Source organism: Acomys minous (assembly GCF_964271855.1).
Source record: "Acomys minous genome assembly, chromosome: 1".
In the NCBI taxonomy this organism is placed as follows: domain Eukaryota; kingdom Metazoa; phylum Chordata; class Mammalia; order Rodentia; family Muridae; genus Acomys; species Acomys minous.
The window spans coordinates 1385742-1401556 of record NC_140483.1 but is presented as its reverse complement, the minus strand read 5'-3'; the positions used below and the strand labels follow the sequence as shown (position 1 = coordinate 1401556).

General features: G+C 44.3%; 1 long non-coding RNA gene across 1 annotated transcript in view; it reads right to left on the bottom strand.

Moving 5' to 3' along the window:
- The window catches only part of LOC311593618, a 50037-nt gene extending 34596 nt beyond the window's left edge, over positions 1-15441 (bottom strand). Inside the window, exons 1-2 of the long non-coding RNA XR_014777786.1 lie at positions 15349-15441; positions 1145-1268 (exon numbers count right to left, since the gene is read on the bottom strand). This is a non-coding gene — a long non-coding RNA (uncharacterized lncRNA). The remainder of the gene's footprint in view (positions 1-1144; positions 1269-15348) is intronic.
- Positions 15442-15815: the final 374 nt, after the last annotated feature.

Sequence of the window (15815 nt, the reverse complement as noted above, 5' to 3'; positions counted from 1 at the left end):
ATGAAGTCTGAGACCAACAGTCATAGCTACAGAAGTCCTCTGTGCTATACCCTTAGCATTTTATTATGAATATGCATACCTTTAGGGCAATAGCATATTGAGGTGGGACAGCAGAAGAGATACCAAAGACGTACTGAGAGATGAAAGAATGCTGAAGAATGCTGCAACTTGAGGGTGAAGTGGCAGAGGTTTTTTTTTTTGTTGTTGTTGTTGTTTTTTTTATTTCAGAGTCATTTCTCCATGTGCACTGATAAAGGCCATGCTTTTTCTTTCTTTCTTTCTTTCTTCCTTTCTTTCTTTCTTTCTTTTTCTGGCTACCTATACATTTGTACTTGTAGACACTGAGGGTGGGAAACCTACATTTCTGTGGTCAGAGCAGTCCAGAATTCTGCTGTCTGCTCCCTCTTGCTTAGTAGCCTCCCTGAGACTGGCCATAATTCAAACTCACAGCTCTCACACTTTCCTGAAGCTGGATTGAGTGTGTTTCAGGACCAGATTTTGATAGAGAAAGCATGTGCATTTATTACACTTTGATGTGTCTGCACTTGTCCACACATGTCTCCTTTTGCACATGTGGGAAATGAGGGCCTCAGAGATGAAGTGTTTCCTCTTGCTTCAGCCACACACACGCCTTGAGGAGCCTCGTCACTCTGCATCCATCTGCTGTTTATGGGAATATCAGCTGTGGCTCCGCCGACATTCCCTGACCATTATAATGCAGTTACTGTAGATAATGCTCTGTGAGTGCAGTATGTTATCACCACTTTAACAGCCTGACACACGATCAGCTCATATTATCACTTAAATGAATCCATTAAGCAGCTAGAGACTTCCAGAAGTCTCAAGCGAAAGCGCCAGATGGGCCAGCCTGAGCCACTTCCAAGGCAGCCAGCCTCTTCTGCTGGAGAAGACTGCAGCCTACCTGAGGGCCACATAACTTGCCCAGAGACTTCTGAAACTATTTTACTCAGGGGCTAAGGAAGAACCTCTCAACTCAGACCAAAGGAAAACATTTCTGTGTCGCTTCACCTGTCCTTGAAACCAAAAGAGGGACTAGTACTAGACACTGTATTTGCCCTTGGCTTGACCTCACTGGCTGCCCAAGGGGTTTGACAGGCAGGGTACTGAGAGCGGCAGCCCTTACCTGTGAAGGGCACCAAGTCTGCAAACTTCCTGCACACACAGCCTTTTATCCGATCTTTCAACGCTTTCGGTAAATTCAGCACTGTCATGTTTCCATGAGGAAAGGCAGATGTGATCCGCCCCACCTCACAGGATAGACAGGAGAGGATGAAATGACACAGTGAGCAGCTGACTCCGTTACACTGGGAACCTTCAGTGGGGAGGACCATGTGTGGAAAACTGTCTCCAGTGGCATGGAACTTAATCCCTAAGCCTTGCACACACCAGAGCTCTTACTCATTAGGATTGTGGCTTGAGTGGAGCAGGGCTCTCTGAATCCAAACCCATTGGCTGATCAGAGGTTGGGTGTGAAAAAACAGATATGATAAAGTTTTAGAGTAGTAAAGTTTAAGTTGCCACAAACCAGCAAATGAGTTGTAGACAAGTTTCCCTAGGGCAGAGGACAGCGCCCAGTAGCCTGGAAGGCTCCGGTCAAAGGAGATTTTGAATTTTAGCTCAAACATGGAAAATCTGTCTCCTCATGATCAGCTTTTCAGACTTGAGTGATAAAGGCAGAGAAGATTTCATGAGTGGGAGGGAAAAGGCCAGGATGATTTCTCTCTCTTGTACTGTTGAGGATGCCTGTCCTTTGCCCTAGTTCCTTCAGGAGCCCTCAGCCCATAAGTGACCTTTCTTGAGGTGCAAGGTGTCCCGTAAAGACAGAAGCTTACTGTGTGGAGCCTGGAACTCTTAACAGCCTTCACCAACCATGAACACACATGTTCCAGTGGCTTCGTTTCTCCCTCTCATTTCAACCAGTCTTAAGTGTGTTTTAATTTTCTTTCTGTATTTTTGTGTTTCTTACAAGACCAGAGGAATGAAAAGAAGATGACAAATGGGAGCTAAAGGGTACTGCAACCTACTATATCTGTTTTGCTGTCTCTCCAGACACGTTACTGGCAGGAAATGCTATCTTCCTGCCAGTAAAGAGGCAGGAGAACAGTACTGGAAGAAAGGATGCAAATCCCTCCAGGGCCAGCTAGGTCCCATGCTTTGCAACCTCAGAATCCTGGAAGACGCAGGACAAGGTTGGTCCTTGCAGCATCCCACCCTCATCCTACATTCTTACAGCTTCTCTTAGCAAAGAAGAACCAATGACAACTTTCTGGGTCACAAAACCCATTCTGAGACCATCTCTTACATGAGAGGCAAAGACGCTCACTGATGATGCCCAGACAAGAGGATTGAAGGGGACCAGTCCCTGCACCAGAACAGGTTTGCCCCTCTGTGACTAATGGGGTAAAAAAAAAAATACAAGGCACTTCCTCTGCTCTGCAGCCTGCACCACCACATAAATTGAAACAGACAGAATTACCATTGATACAAATTAAAAACAAATAAAAAGGGTACACAGAGCTGATTCTGAGAGTTCAAACTCCATTACCTGCTGATTTACTGAGCAGTGACCTGTGATTGTTGCAGAGAGCGGAGAGGGGTGAGGAGCCTCTGTGAATCCCATCAGCCCCATCTCCACATGCCATACCAGTCAATAAGCTATTTAATTTAATGGGAAATGGTATTGACGAGCCAGAGAATGCAGCTCACAAAAGATGCAGCTGCAAGAAGCAGATAAAGTCTTCAACCCGGCCTCCTTCTCGGGGTGTCCACCCCTCTGCCTCACCTCTGTTGGAATCAGCATGAGATCCATGGAACTTAGAGGAGGCTGTGGTCCCATGGGGACAGTGCTCGGGAAGGATTACTGACCCTGAGAGATAGAAATAGTGAAACAGTGAAAGGTGGGTCTGAGATTGCTAAGAAAATGGGAAAAAGAGCTTCCAAATCAAATGACTTTTAAGAGAAAATGTGGCCAGCAAAGGGACGATCAGTCCTTCATGGGGGAAGCTGCCCGGCACCCCCTAGAGAAAAGAACCAGTCAAGTTCTTGTGCACTCTTTGTAGGGCCAGACCCAAACTGCAATGCTCCCAGAACCTTAGGTGCTCTTCTCCCTCCACAAAGCTGAAGTTGGGGAAGCCAAGGTCACACAGGTCATTGCAGCTGGGGTGAGAAGGCAGGGAGATCAGAAACAGTCAGAGTCTGGGAGAATTTGAGAAAGACTGGAGCTCAGTGCCTCCCACACACAGTCTTGGAAGGGTCAGCTCTAGAGAGGATGCTGCTGAGGTAAGAGGCAGTGTGGCAGAGCAGAGCACTGTGGAGCCAGTGAAGTCCTACTACCTGAAGAGTGCCTTGGGTGCGAACAAACATCAAGGAACGGATGTAAACTGTTTACAGTTACAGCATGGACCATGTGGTCAGTCCAAAACATAAAGTTCTGAGATTTTTCCCCTTTCGGTGGTTTTTTTTGTTTGTTTGTTTTTGTTTTTGTTTTGTTTTGTTTTCAATTTCTGGAATAATAATTTCACAAATAAAAGATAAAAAGCAACTTATATAAAACACAAAATAAACAGAATATGAAGGTATAGCCTATGCCGTAATAATCCTAGTGCTACCATCTTTAAACACATTGGTTCCCTTGGATTCACATAAACCTGAGGCTCTTGTAATATACTCCCCTGTATTTTACAAGAGGAAACAAGATTTAGAATTCATACTCAGTCACGTAGCAATATGTAAGTGAGGCAGATGCAGATGAGGTCTCTCCTGAATTTCAGCCCAGGGCATGTTCCCCTGTAACACGTGACCAAAGCCTCATGTGTGGACTTTGTCCATGTCATGGTAAATGCTGTGAAGGCATGTGTTGGGATTAAGGATGCTTAGTCATCATCAATGCATTTGTAATAAACACTTCACACTGCTCATTGTATTGTCTGAGGAGAAGCTGGCCACAACATAGAGAGAAATACAGAGCAGGAGACATACAGTGTAGTTCAGCAATCAAGGCGCACTGTACACTAGCGGCCACTATGAGAGACGACTTTCCCTATACGATGGGCTGTGTATAGTAAGCTTTATCTTAGAACTCAAGCTGCACCTCTTAGTAAAGGAAGTTGGCTGATGTGTGTTAGTGTATGGCCTTTGCTAAGTACTTTGTACATGCATCTCCATCTGGTCCTCACTGTACCACATGAGGAAGCACATCCTGTAAGAGGTCTTCTTCAAGGCTGCCAAATACAAATAGCCAAAACACTAGGAACGTAACATTAATATAATTAATATAATTCCTGATTTTTTTGTGGTCCTTCTTGCTGTATGTAGTATATATATATACACATATATATATTCCATCTTTATAAACACATGGGTTCTGTGGATGACTCATGTACAAAATGGGTTCTGTGGATGAACTCATATACAAAAGCAACACTTTTTGAGATGAGTGACCCTAAGTCCCCAGCATCTTCATAAGTATACTACAGAGAACTGCACAACTTGCCTGGAATTTCCACTGCAGAATTTTGAAATTACTGAGAAAAAAAAATCTGAAGTTCCAATTGTTGCTCAGAACTCTGAGAACGATTCTAACTGAATGAACCTCTCAGACTCAGCTGTTGTTTAAAACCTAGCCAGTGAATTTCTGCACTTGAAAGTAATAGTTTCTCAAAATTATAAGCTGTTCTATCACTTTTTCTATTGGCCGTTTTTAGGGGAGGGACATTATACTATGGAATTCATCTTAACTTTGTTAGTCACTTCCAGGTTTATAACACCTTTTACTTCAAAATTGTTTTTTAAAAATATGGTGGTGATACAATGGTGGCTTGAGGGACACAGTGTCCAGTGAGTAAGAGCTCTGGGAGTAGGCGTGGACACTGCCTGAGAAGTTCCAGGGTTTGAGGAGAGAGTATGAAAGGGCTGGTCAGGAGAGCTGTCTCACAGGCTAACAGTTATCTAATATGTGCATGGAGTGTGCTGGCTGGGATTCTGGGTGCCTGTAATCACTGGCTTCTACCAGCACTAAAGACAGACATTGTTCTTATTTATTCTTTTAAAGATGAGGAGATTGATGCAAGGAAAAGTAGCTTTCCCAAGGGTAATGCAACAAAGAAACAAAATGTGAGATTTGCATGCAGTTTCTGGCTCCAGAGACCACAGGATAGATCATATACCTACAGCAAGGTTAAGGTCACAGCCACTGCCTGGAGGTTACCAAGAGCCAGGGATAGTGCAAAGTATCATGTTGTTTGTGTATTCTTGAGTTGGGGGCATGTGTACCTGTATATGACATGTTCCTTGCAAGATAGAAGCCAGAGGTAGACCCTGGATGGTCTTCCTCACTCACCCCCCACTTTATTTTTGAATCAGGGCCTCTAACTGAACTGAGAGCTCACTAATTTGGCTAGGTTGGCTCCCAGCAAGCTCCCAGAATCCTCCTGTCTGTCTCTCCAGTGATGAGACTGCAAATGCGTTTTTGTTTGCTTCTTTGTTTTTACATGAATTCTGGGGGAGTTTTTTGACTTACCTCTCTTTCTAGATGAATTATAGCCTTTAAATATCAAAAAATCCCTTCTTAGAGTATGAAACCTTGTGTTTGGGGTAGTGATGGTGGAAGGGACTGAGGAACAAGGAGAAATTTATTAGCGGCTTAAGGCAGGAACATATTAGTACATGAGGAGACTTATACCACAAGGCAAGAAGAAGAAATTTATTCCTGGAGTTTCTAAAGACTTTTAACATGTTAGCATCATCCACAAAATGATCTGAGAGTCTTGGTATCAGTGGCTGATACAATGAACTCTGCTGAGTCCTTGGGTTTGTAAAGCATGCTGGGTAAAATAGCTATTTTGATGCTATAGTCAAGTCAAGCTGGATCACTAAAAGGAGCTGACTCCTGTCTTACACTTATGAAGGGCAGGGGTTATGACTTGAACCCAGGTCTGACCCCAAACCCCATGCCTTTCAAATTATCTCAGAGTACCCGTCCTCCCATCTCCAACCAAGGAGTCAGATTTTAACCTTCTATTTCACACCTATATACCATGGTGTATATCCTCAGTGTCCTCTGATCGGTCTATATGTTAATGGTTTGGTCACAAGTTTGATGTAAAGATAGGAGGTAGTGGAGCCTTAAGACAAGCCATGTGGGGTGGAACAAGTCAATGGAGATGAAATAGCAATGCTCTTGAAAGTGACACAGGCACCCTGTCCCCCAACTCTCTTCTTCCTTGCATTATCCACATCCACACCTCTACAGCCCAGCAGGAACACTTCCCTGGGTAGATCACCATGGCTCAGGAGCTCACTCATGCTTTTAGAGTGAGCACTTGCTGCTCCCTAGCATAGGTGGGCGGGGCAGTTGTAAGATAAACCACTATTCTCACACTCAGGGCGGGGTTTCAGCCTTTCTCAGAGATGGATTACCACCAAGTCTATTTCTAGGGCTGTGTGGGATTGCCAGCAAGCAGACTAGCCATTTCTTTCTCTACCACAATCATATCTGGGTCTACTTCATTGAGAGTGCTAGGCCTCACTTCATCTGTCAGTTCCCATGATTCTACAGCACAGAATCTATCTTTATAGCCACTTCTGTTTACAGACATTTGCCTACCCCAACAACAGGAGCCCTCCCCTAAGGCACCTGAGGGGGGCACAGCACTTCCTGCGTTCTTCAAGCTAGGTTGGCCTCCCTCCTTGCATAGAAAACACTTATTCTCCTCAGTGCCTTTGTGCAGAGGCCTGTGTGAGTCAGGATCAGGTGGAGTGAAGGAGCACTTTGTAGGCCAGGGAATAATGGTGCAAGGACTGGCCAGCCCCAGCTGTGTCTGAGAGCTTTTGTGAGCCCTTGTAGCATGTTCTAGCAGCCTGAAGAGCCCCTTACGACAGATTTCTATGGCAACAGACAGTGTCCAAGAGATGAAAGTTGTGTTCTGAATGACAGCAGTTTCTTGAGAGCCAATAAAGAAGAGTCTCTTAAAGATGCGGTGGTTAGATGACCCTGGGGGACTGGCGATGAGAAGTGAGGCTGAATCCAGGTTATAGATGGAGCAGAACACTTCTCCCCAAAGACCCAAGTTATACAAGAGGAGAAACCCTACAAAGTAAGTGCAAACCAGGAAGCCAATGATGGAGGTGGGCAGCACGCATGCATCCAGGCCTGAATGTAGGCCTGACCCTACTCTGTGTTCCACCCTTCTTTGCGAACCTGGAAATGGATCAGTGTTTATCAGAAAAGATGAAAGAATTGGCTTGAATTAACTCTAGCAACAAAGAATGGAGAGATTATTAGCATCCCTCCCATTTTGACACACTTAGGATCTGCCTCCCTCCTGGGTGGCTTTTGTTCAGTCAGTCCTGGCTGGTGGTTAGCCCGCTGTAAACCATGGATTTTCCACAATAAAAAACATTCAAGCACTGTGCCTCGCCAGAGACCAATCTGAGATAATAACTGTGAATATGTTTTGTAAATGGTGAAACATTAAGCTAGCATTTACCATAATGTTCTCTGTAGAACATTAATTCCATGGGATATTAGTAAGATTCTCAAGTCAAACACCAACAATAAAGTAAAGAGGTGGTAGCTGCTGTTTTAATTGTAGGATTTGAATTGACAATAGAACTCTGCACTGCAGAGCCATCTTGAATGATTGAAGTTTTCAGAGGTCATGCTGGGAAACCAGTGATTTTCCTCACCTACTCTGAAGTTCAACTTAAAAGCCCCTGAACTAAAATAATGAACTTCATGGATCAGGCACCAAGGCAGTGATGCTTTGTTGGAGGAGCCGTCAGAAACATTTTTCCTCCTGTTTCTAGCATATCTAGTGTGCCTCATACATGTGCAAATTCTCTTTCCCTACTGTATCACAAGTTTATGCTACTTTGTCCGTGTCTACCATACTGCTTACACACTACCACACTACACACCACCCTCTGGAGAACCTGACCCATCAGGATTTTCAAGGGTTTGACACATAGCTGGAATCAAGCAAGCAGCTGTCAGAGCTGGGTTCTCTCTACTCCAGTTTTCTGATACTTTTCTTTCTCTTGAGCAACAGCAAATCCAACTTGAAAAACCAAGCAATACTTAAGAAAGTCTGCCTTCACTGGGGAAACAGCTGTCCCTTCCCAGAGGAGTAGGCTGCAGTTGAGGTGTGCATTTCTCTTCAACAAAAGAATCTTCCCAAACTATTCACAGCTGAGGGATGGGCCAAGTGTGTCAAGGGCAGGGACACTCTGCTGAGTCTAGACCTGAATTGTGGTTACGGTGCTCAGCACCTAGCATAGAAGACTGTTGAGAGGGCCAGGACAGCAGAGTACTTGACTAGGTCTCAGTTGCACCATAACATGTTGTTCTAACTCTTTAGTTTTAACCAACCCATCTTCTCAGACACACAAGAGTCCATTCAAGTACTATTTGAGAAGGCATCATCTGGATACAGATTTATTCTAAGGTAACTGTCGTTAGAGATGTTTGACAACACATAGATGCTTTCTCTGTGACCTCTGACAAGGTCAAATATTTGTCATTTCTTGAGTTGCAGTATGAATTCAGAATCCTGACACTGGAATTACCAATTCTCCATTTTAAAGAATTTCATTGGCATGCTGCTACGTCTTTCCAAATTCTACTGTATTATGTTGAGCAAACTCACTGTTTTTTTTTTTTCCATAAACTCTAACAAATGGAAAAATAACATGGACACAAAAACAGCTTGCATTTGCCCAGAATTCCAGGAAGCTCTAAGCTACATTAAATGTTCAATCTCAATATTCATTATCCATTTTGTGTTCTCTGGTTTTTGTGAGCATGTGGCTTGGACTTTGTGCTTCTGTGTTTGAGCTCCACTTTATCCTAGTACAATGAAGCACATTTTAGATGTTTTTCCAAAGTTCTAAACCCCATATCTCTAGCTATTTATTGTGTCTCTGCCTGAAAATCCACAAGGCAGGTTCAAGTCAGCCTTGAATCCTTCAAAAACATGCCCTATTTTCTCTTCCTAGCTGGTAAATGACCTTACATCCTGGTCTCAGCTTCCCAAGCATAACATTTAGGAAAATGTCAAAAGCTTTTCTGTAGCCATGCATACAGACTCGCCCACTGCCGTTCCTCTCAGGCTAACTTCCCATTGCTATCCACATACTGTATTGATGTGGTTGGGCTTTGGTGGATTCCTCAAAGGCTTCCTCATGTCTTCCTTCCTCCAGTCTGCCAATGGGGCAGTGGGGAAATGCCTGCTCCTTCTGGTATGATAAAATGTCTACGTGCGTTAAGACTGGGTGAGTCACAGAAGTGTTTTTGAGATGGTGCCTCACTGCGGCTCAGCCTGGCTTGGAAGCCAGGCTAGTGTCAAACTCATGCCAGCTCTCCTATCTTGGCTTCTCGGGTGCTTAGGTTACGGGTGTGAACCACTGGGCTAAGTTACCAGAAGCTTATTGCTTGTGGTTCTTTCTGGAGGTTTCAAAGTCCGAGATCAAAGTACCAGGAAATTCTGTAACTGAAAAGGACTCGTCTTCCTGTTTCCAAAATGGAGGCTTGATGCTGCACCTTCAGATGACTGAACGAGTTAAAGTGCAGACAAATACGAATAGGCCGAAGCCTTTGTATGAGGGTGCTGAGGTCTTCAATAAGGGTAGAGCTATAATATTCTACTTGCTTCTCAGAGTCTCACTATCTTGATGTCTTCAACTGGGGGTTAGGGCCAGTGGCTAAGTGCTTGAGGACACCTGTATTCAAACCACAGCATTGCTGTAAGGTCCTTCATGGTCCTGCTCTGGTGGTGTGGATGAGCTTGGGTCCCCTTCACTTGGGCACAGGGTCATCTCTCCAGCTCAGCCCCTTCTATGGCACACCAGCCTATCTCCCCAGACTCAAGCAACATTAGAGTAAACACAAAGCTCACCTCCTTTAAGTCAGGCCCTCAGGTGGCTCATTGATTCACCTGTAGAATATCACCTTCCAGAGTGGCACACAGGCTCACCTCCACAGACTCAGGCCTCTTAGCCTGGAATACAGCCTCACCTCTACAGGCTCACTGTGTACTCTACTTTATACCATAGTATATAGTAGACATTTTGAATTACCTTCAACTTCACAATGGAAATCTGCTTTAAATACATCTAAATCTCTGAGCCCCTCTCCTCTGGGTCAGTGACACAAACATTAAGTCTTGCAGCAACTCAGCCTCCACCAGAAATAACCATAGTCTCTTCCAAAATAAACTGTCAGAGCGCCTTGGAACTTGCTGCTTTCTCTTTATTAAATGGCATCACTTTTCAGACTTGGCTCCAGCATCATTTTGCTCCTCTGGCCTCTCCTAGGACTCACAGCTATTTTACCCATGCATAGCCAGGGTACCCTACACCTATGCATAGCCAGGGTACCCTACACCTAGGCATAGCCAGGGTACCCTACACCTAGGCATAGCCAGGGTACCCTACACCTAGGCATAGCCAGGGTACCCTACACCTATGCATAGCCAGGGTACCCTACACCTATGCATAGCCAGGATACCCTACACCTAGGCATAGCCAGGATACCCTACACCTAGGCATAGCCAGGATACCCTACACCTAGGCATAGCCAGGGTACCCTACACCTATGCATAGCCAGGGTACCCTACACCTAGGCATAGCCAGGGTACCCTACACCTATACATAGCCAGGGTACCCTACACCTAGGCATAGCCAGGGTACCCTACACCTATGCATAGCCAGGATACCCTACACCTAGGCATAGCCAGGGTACCCTACACCTATGCATAGCCAGGATACCCTATACCTATGCATAGCCAGGGTACCCTACACCTATGCATAGCCAGGGTACCCTACACCTATGCATAGCCAGGGTACCCTACACCTATGCATAGCCAGGGTACCCTACACCTATGCATAGCCAGGATACCCTACACCTATGCATAGCCAGGGTACCCTACACCTATGCATAGCCAGGGTACCCTACACCTATGCATAGCCAGGGTACCCTATACTTATATATCCTCTCTCCAAACTGTGTCACAAGCACACTCTACTTTGTTTGTAACTACCACGCTGCTGACACAGAACTCTAAGTTCCTTGAGAGCCAGAACTAGTTTGTAACAATTCTGTTGCAAGAACTCAGAACAGTGCCCATAACACAAGTGGATTCAATTTTAAAAAATGCCAGGAAATGAGCAAATGAGTCAAGATATATGTTGTATGTAATTAGTGAATACAAATACTAGCTTCTAAAATAAAAAAATGTATGCCCGGCACAACCGAGAGCCCTGACCGGCTTTACAGCAGTGTGCGCCTGTGAGTATTGTCTACAACCAACGTTAGGACAGTGCATATGCACGTTGGAAGCAATTGACTTAGCTTTGCTTTATGGATTTTTGTAGCAAACCTTTGGGTTAGGCCTAAGCATGACTACAAAGGTGTGTTCTTATGTCTAGGTATAAGACAGTTTTTATTTTATAATTAGTAAAAACCAAGGCACTGAGAGAATAACTGACTTCTCACAAAGTCACTCTGGGACTCAGAATAAAGATCAACACTCAAATGTGGGCCTTCTGCCTCTAGATTCGTGTGCTTTCCATATCAGCCAACTAAGACACTAAAGGGAAATCTGAAATATAATGTACTTTTAGCTCAGAATGTTATAGAAAAGATTTGGGGTCAGCAAAGTAGATGAGAAAGGTGAGATTCAAGAACAAACACGGAGCTGGCCTCAGAGAATTGGCTGTCTGTAAATAAAAAGGAAAGCATTTCAGAAAAAGGCACTTAAAACAAGAATTCCACTTGGATAAGTCAGTAGGAAATTTGTAAAAAGTAAAAGGAAGTTAAACATTATTATCTAAAGAAAACAATTATAATTCAATCTACTTTCACCCCCTGTTTTTTTCCCTTCTAAATGCAGATTTTTTTTCCTTTTTCAAATTTTCCAGTTTTCTTTACAATATCTAGTAATGCATTTAAAAGTTAAATATTAACAAACATTTCTTGTTAACATAAACTATGCATAAACATTAGATTAAGTTGTACTTTGATCATTCAACAGATGTAAAGTAATTTAATTAAATATTTCCTTATGTGAAACACATAAATTTGTACATAATTTCTTAAATTAGAAGTAAACCTGGTAAGAATTTTTCCATTCTATTCACCCTACTTACTAAGCATAAAATTACAAAAGCAGATTTCCTCAGCCTAAAGTTATTAATTTTTTTTACTTTTTCCCCAGGTAAGTACACTAACACTTTCCATGCATGGAATATAAGCTAAAATCCCTATTCTCAAGGGTTTAGTTTCTAGAGGAAAAAAATAAACTAATGAAAATAGAGAGGGCAGTGCAAGACAGTGGAAAGCTGCTTTAATTGAAAGGGCTATAAACAAAGCCTGTAGAAGTACAGCAGGAAAATGACAGTCTGTTGAGAGCCAGGCAGGGTATGCATCACAGAAGAAACGACTTCCAAAACACTTCTGTTAACAACTTTCCTCTGACACTGGATTCTGGAGAGACAGCTGCTGTATCTGATGCAGTCAGAGCTGCTGAGATATTTAGAGAGAGAGCCACCAACCCAGAAGACTAGATGTTATAAATAAGATGCTCTTTCTGCACTGTTGCCTGCTCTGATCATTATTAGCTGTTCATACAACAGAATCACAAAAATCACTGAATTATGAGCTTGGATTTGAGGGAGCTCAGCACTTTTCTAGATCTATTTCACTTTAAAATAGGAAAGATGTCATTTCTGGTTTTTTGTTTTTGTTTTTGTTTGTTTGTTTGTTTGTTTGTTTTGAAAGATTCAGTCGCCAGCTCTGGTTTAGTCAGTTACCTATAACTGCAGTGACTTACATGAAGTAGCATGTTTTGTAAAGGAATGAGATTTATTAGCCTATAGTTACAAGATTCAAGGGCAAGGTGCTATCTTGGTAAAACCTAGCGGAATGGCATCCTGGCCAAAGTTTGTGATGCAGAATGATCACATGGTGTGAGGCAGGATGCCAGAGAGAGGGCTGAGCCAGCCTATGCTTTGTGCAACACTCTGAGGAGAATTATGTCCCACAGGAACTCCCTCCATCCTTTCTGAGGATGGTAACCTCCTCACATGACCTCCTCTTAGGGCCACCTCTTAATATCTAACTACCTTCTAACACCGCAGCACTGGGGACCTAGCTTTTCATACACGACCCTTTGGAGGATCAAATTCAACCACATCCAAGACCACAGCAAGTACCCTCCGTGTAGAAGGCTTTCCCACACCCTGCCCTCTTCGTCTAAGACATTACTGCCCGCACTTAAATCAGTGAATGTGCACTACACCCACACAAAACCTTCTCTTGAGGCTCAGACTAGCCAGCTGGGGTCATCTTAGTGACCCTTGCTTCATGCTTTCTCTAGGAAATAAGCTGTTTGAGGAGAGGAACTTTGTTTGTCCTTTCCACTCTTGTGCCCTCAGTGGTTGTCACTCTTTATTATCAAGGCCTTTGGAAGTGCAAAGCCAGAGCCAACACCTCTGTCCAGGTGTGCACTACTTAACCCTCTCTGCAACAGAGATAACATAACTTTATCTGCATTTCCATCATAGTGAATTTGGCTCCGAGTGGCTCCCAGGACTGCACAGCTAACCTCGCCCTCGGTGTAGCAAGGTAATCTTTCTCTTCCTTGTCTTCCTAGCCTCTACCCCATGCACACCCAACTCTGGGAGAAGAAAGCATCTCACAAGTGTTTTCCCTTAGGAGGCAGGCTGGTTTTTGTGGGTGCTAGGGCTCATGGAGAGCTGAAAGCCTGTGATCTCATCTGCCACTTAACTGAGATTAGCTGGAAGCAATCTGCTTAAAGTTTAAGCATCAACTTATCACTTTGTTAACTGTGCATTCATTTCCAAGGGGATGGTTAACTTTGATGGGAATGGGGGTTTGAATCATGTGCCAACAGGTTCTGTGACATGTGGGAGCCAGAAGGAAAGTGAGCAGCCCGTCCTGTCAGCTGCTCTGTGGACCAGAGCTGGGATTAACCTTCTGCCTGCCAGTTCCAACAGGGGACAGACAGGGAGATTCCTGCTCTTTCACTCAGTGACTGACATCAGGAGTTCACTTTGCTTGCAAGGCCAATTGGTGCCTAAAGCTATGAGGCAATTGCAAGGAGTGGCCAGGGTGTCTCACAGGCAGAGGCAGGTTAGGAGTTCATATACTGAAAGAGGCCATCATCACTCAATCCTCAGATGACAGGAAACCGGACCCTAGAGTAGCACAGCAGCTCTAGTTCAAACAAAACACAGAGAGCTGCTCTGAAAATCTGCAGCCATGTCACCACCTTTCACCTTCAGAATCTCTTGACTTCTGAGCTAGTCACTTTTACAGTGTTGTGACCATAATACCTGACAGAAACAGGCCCAGGTGGGAAAGACTTGCTTGGGCTGACAGACTCAGAGGCTGGCAGGCTGCATGTGTTACGAAAAGAGGCTGTTTACATCATGGCAGGCCAGGAAGCAGAGAGAATACACAAGAGCCAGGAGCTGGGTATAACCACGAGAGCCTCACCCATGGTGACCTACTTCCACCAACTAGGCTTTCCTTCTAGAAGGTTCCACAGCCTACTGCAATGGCCTCACTAGCTGGAGAACATGCGTTATAGACAGGAGCTTGTGGTAGGCATCTCAGATTCAAAGCATGCTGGCATCCCTGTGGCAACTAAGTACAAATAGTTTACTTCCACCAACAGAAAGACAGCCTTTCTGAACTTCTTGTAAAAATATTCTTTTATGTCTCGCCTGTGGCTTCGTATTCTCCCAAAGGAAACATAAAACTTACTTCTGAGAAAACAGACTGAGAACTCCTTGAATTCCCAAGGTTATTTCTCCCTGCCATCTCTCAGTACCATAGTAGGCAACTTCCTTTTCTCCATGGGTCCTTGGTAGGTAGGAGAGACCTGACAGGTTTAGTTTAGTTGATGCCTGGGGCTGATATTAAGGACAGTTTTAGGAAACACTGTAACTCTGAGGAAGTCAGCCTCACTGGAGGGCTGGCAGCTCTGGTTTCCATCCCAGTACCTGGGATTAGAAATCTCCCTTGCTTGCATCTTGCCATTGTCATAACTTGGCCCTACCTTGGCCAGTTAACCTTACAGAATGTCCACCCTTGGTTAGGCAAGCAGTTTTTTTTTTTCTTATGACTTGTTGGTTTTTAACTGAGTCATTTTGCAGCATAGGAAACGTCTGGCCATATCTAAATACATTTTGCTCATTATCTCTGGCAAGAAGAAGCCAGGTGTCCTAAGGTTTCTGTTGCTGTGCTAAAATTCCATACCAAAAGCAACTTGAGGGGTGCTATTTCATCTTACAGCTTGCAGGTACCTCTGTCACTGAGGGAAGTCAGGGCAGGAACTCCAGGCAGGAAGATGGAGGCAGGAACTGAAGCAGGAGACTGGTTGCTAGCTTGCTCGCTGCTCCTTGTAGCTCGCTCATCCTGCTTTCTTATATAACCTGAAACCACCTGCCCAGGGTTGGCAGTGAGCTCAGCTCTCCCACATTAATCACTAATTGAGACCCACACCCCCATCCATTCTCCTCTGGGCAAATCTTACGAGGGGATTTTCTCAGTTGAAGTTGCCTTTTCCTAGATGTGTGTGGGTTTGTGCAAAGTTGAAAACCACCTACCAGCACACCAGGGATACTATAGTGTACGGAACCTCCCACAAGAAAGAGTCACTTGGCTTCAGATGCCAGTTCTGGGAGCTCAGTGGGCAGAGCAAAACCTATAAGTACTCAGTCAGTTCCCTAGACCTCTCTACAAAAGTCAGGTGATAAAAAAAGGCAGATCC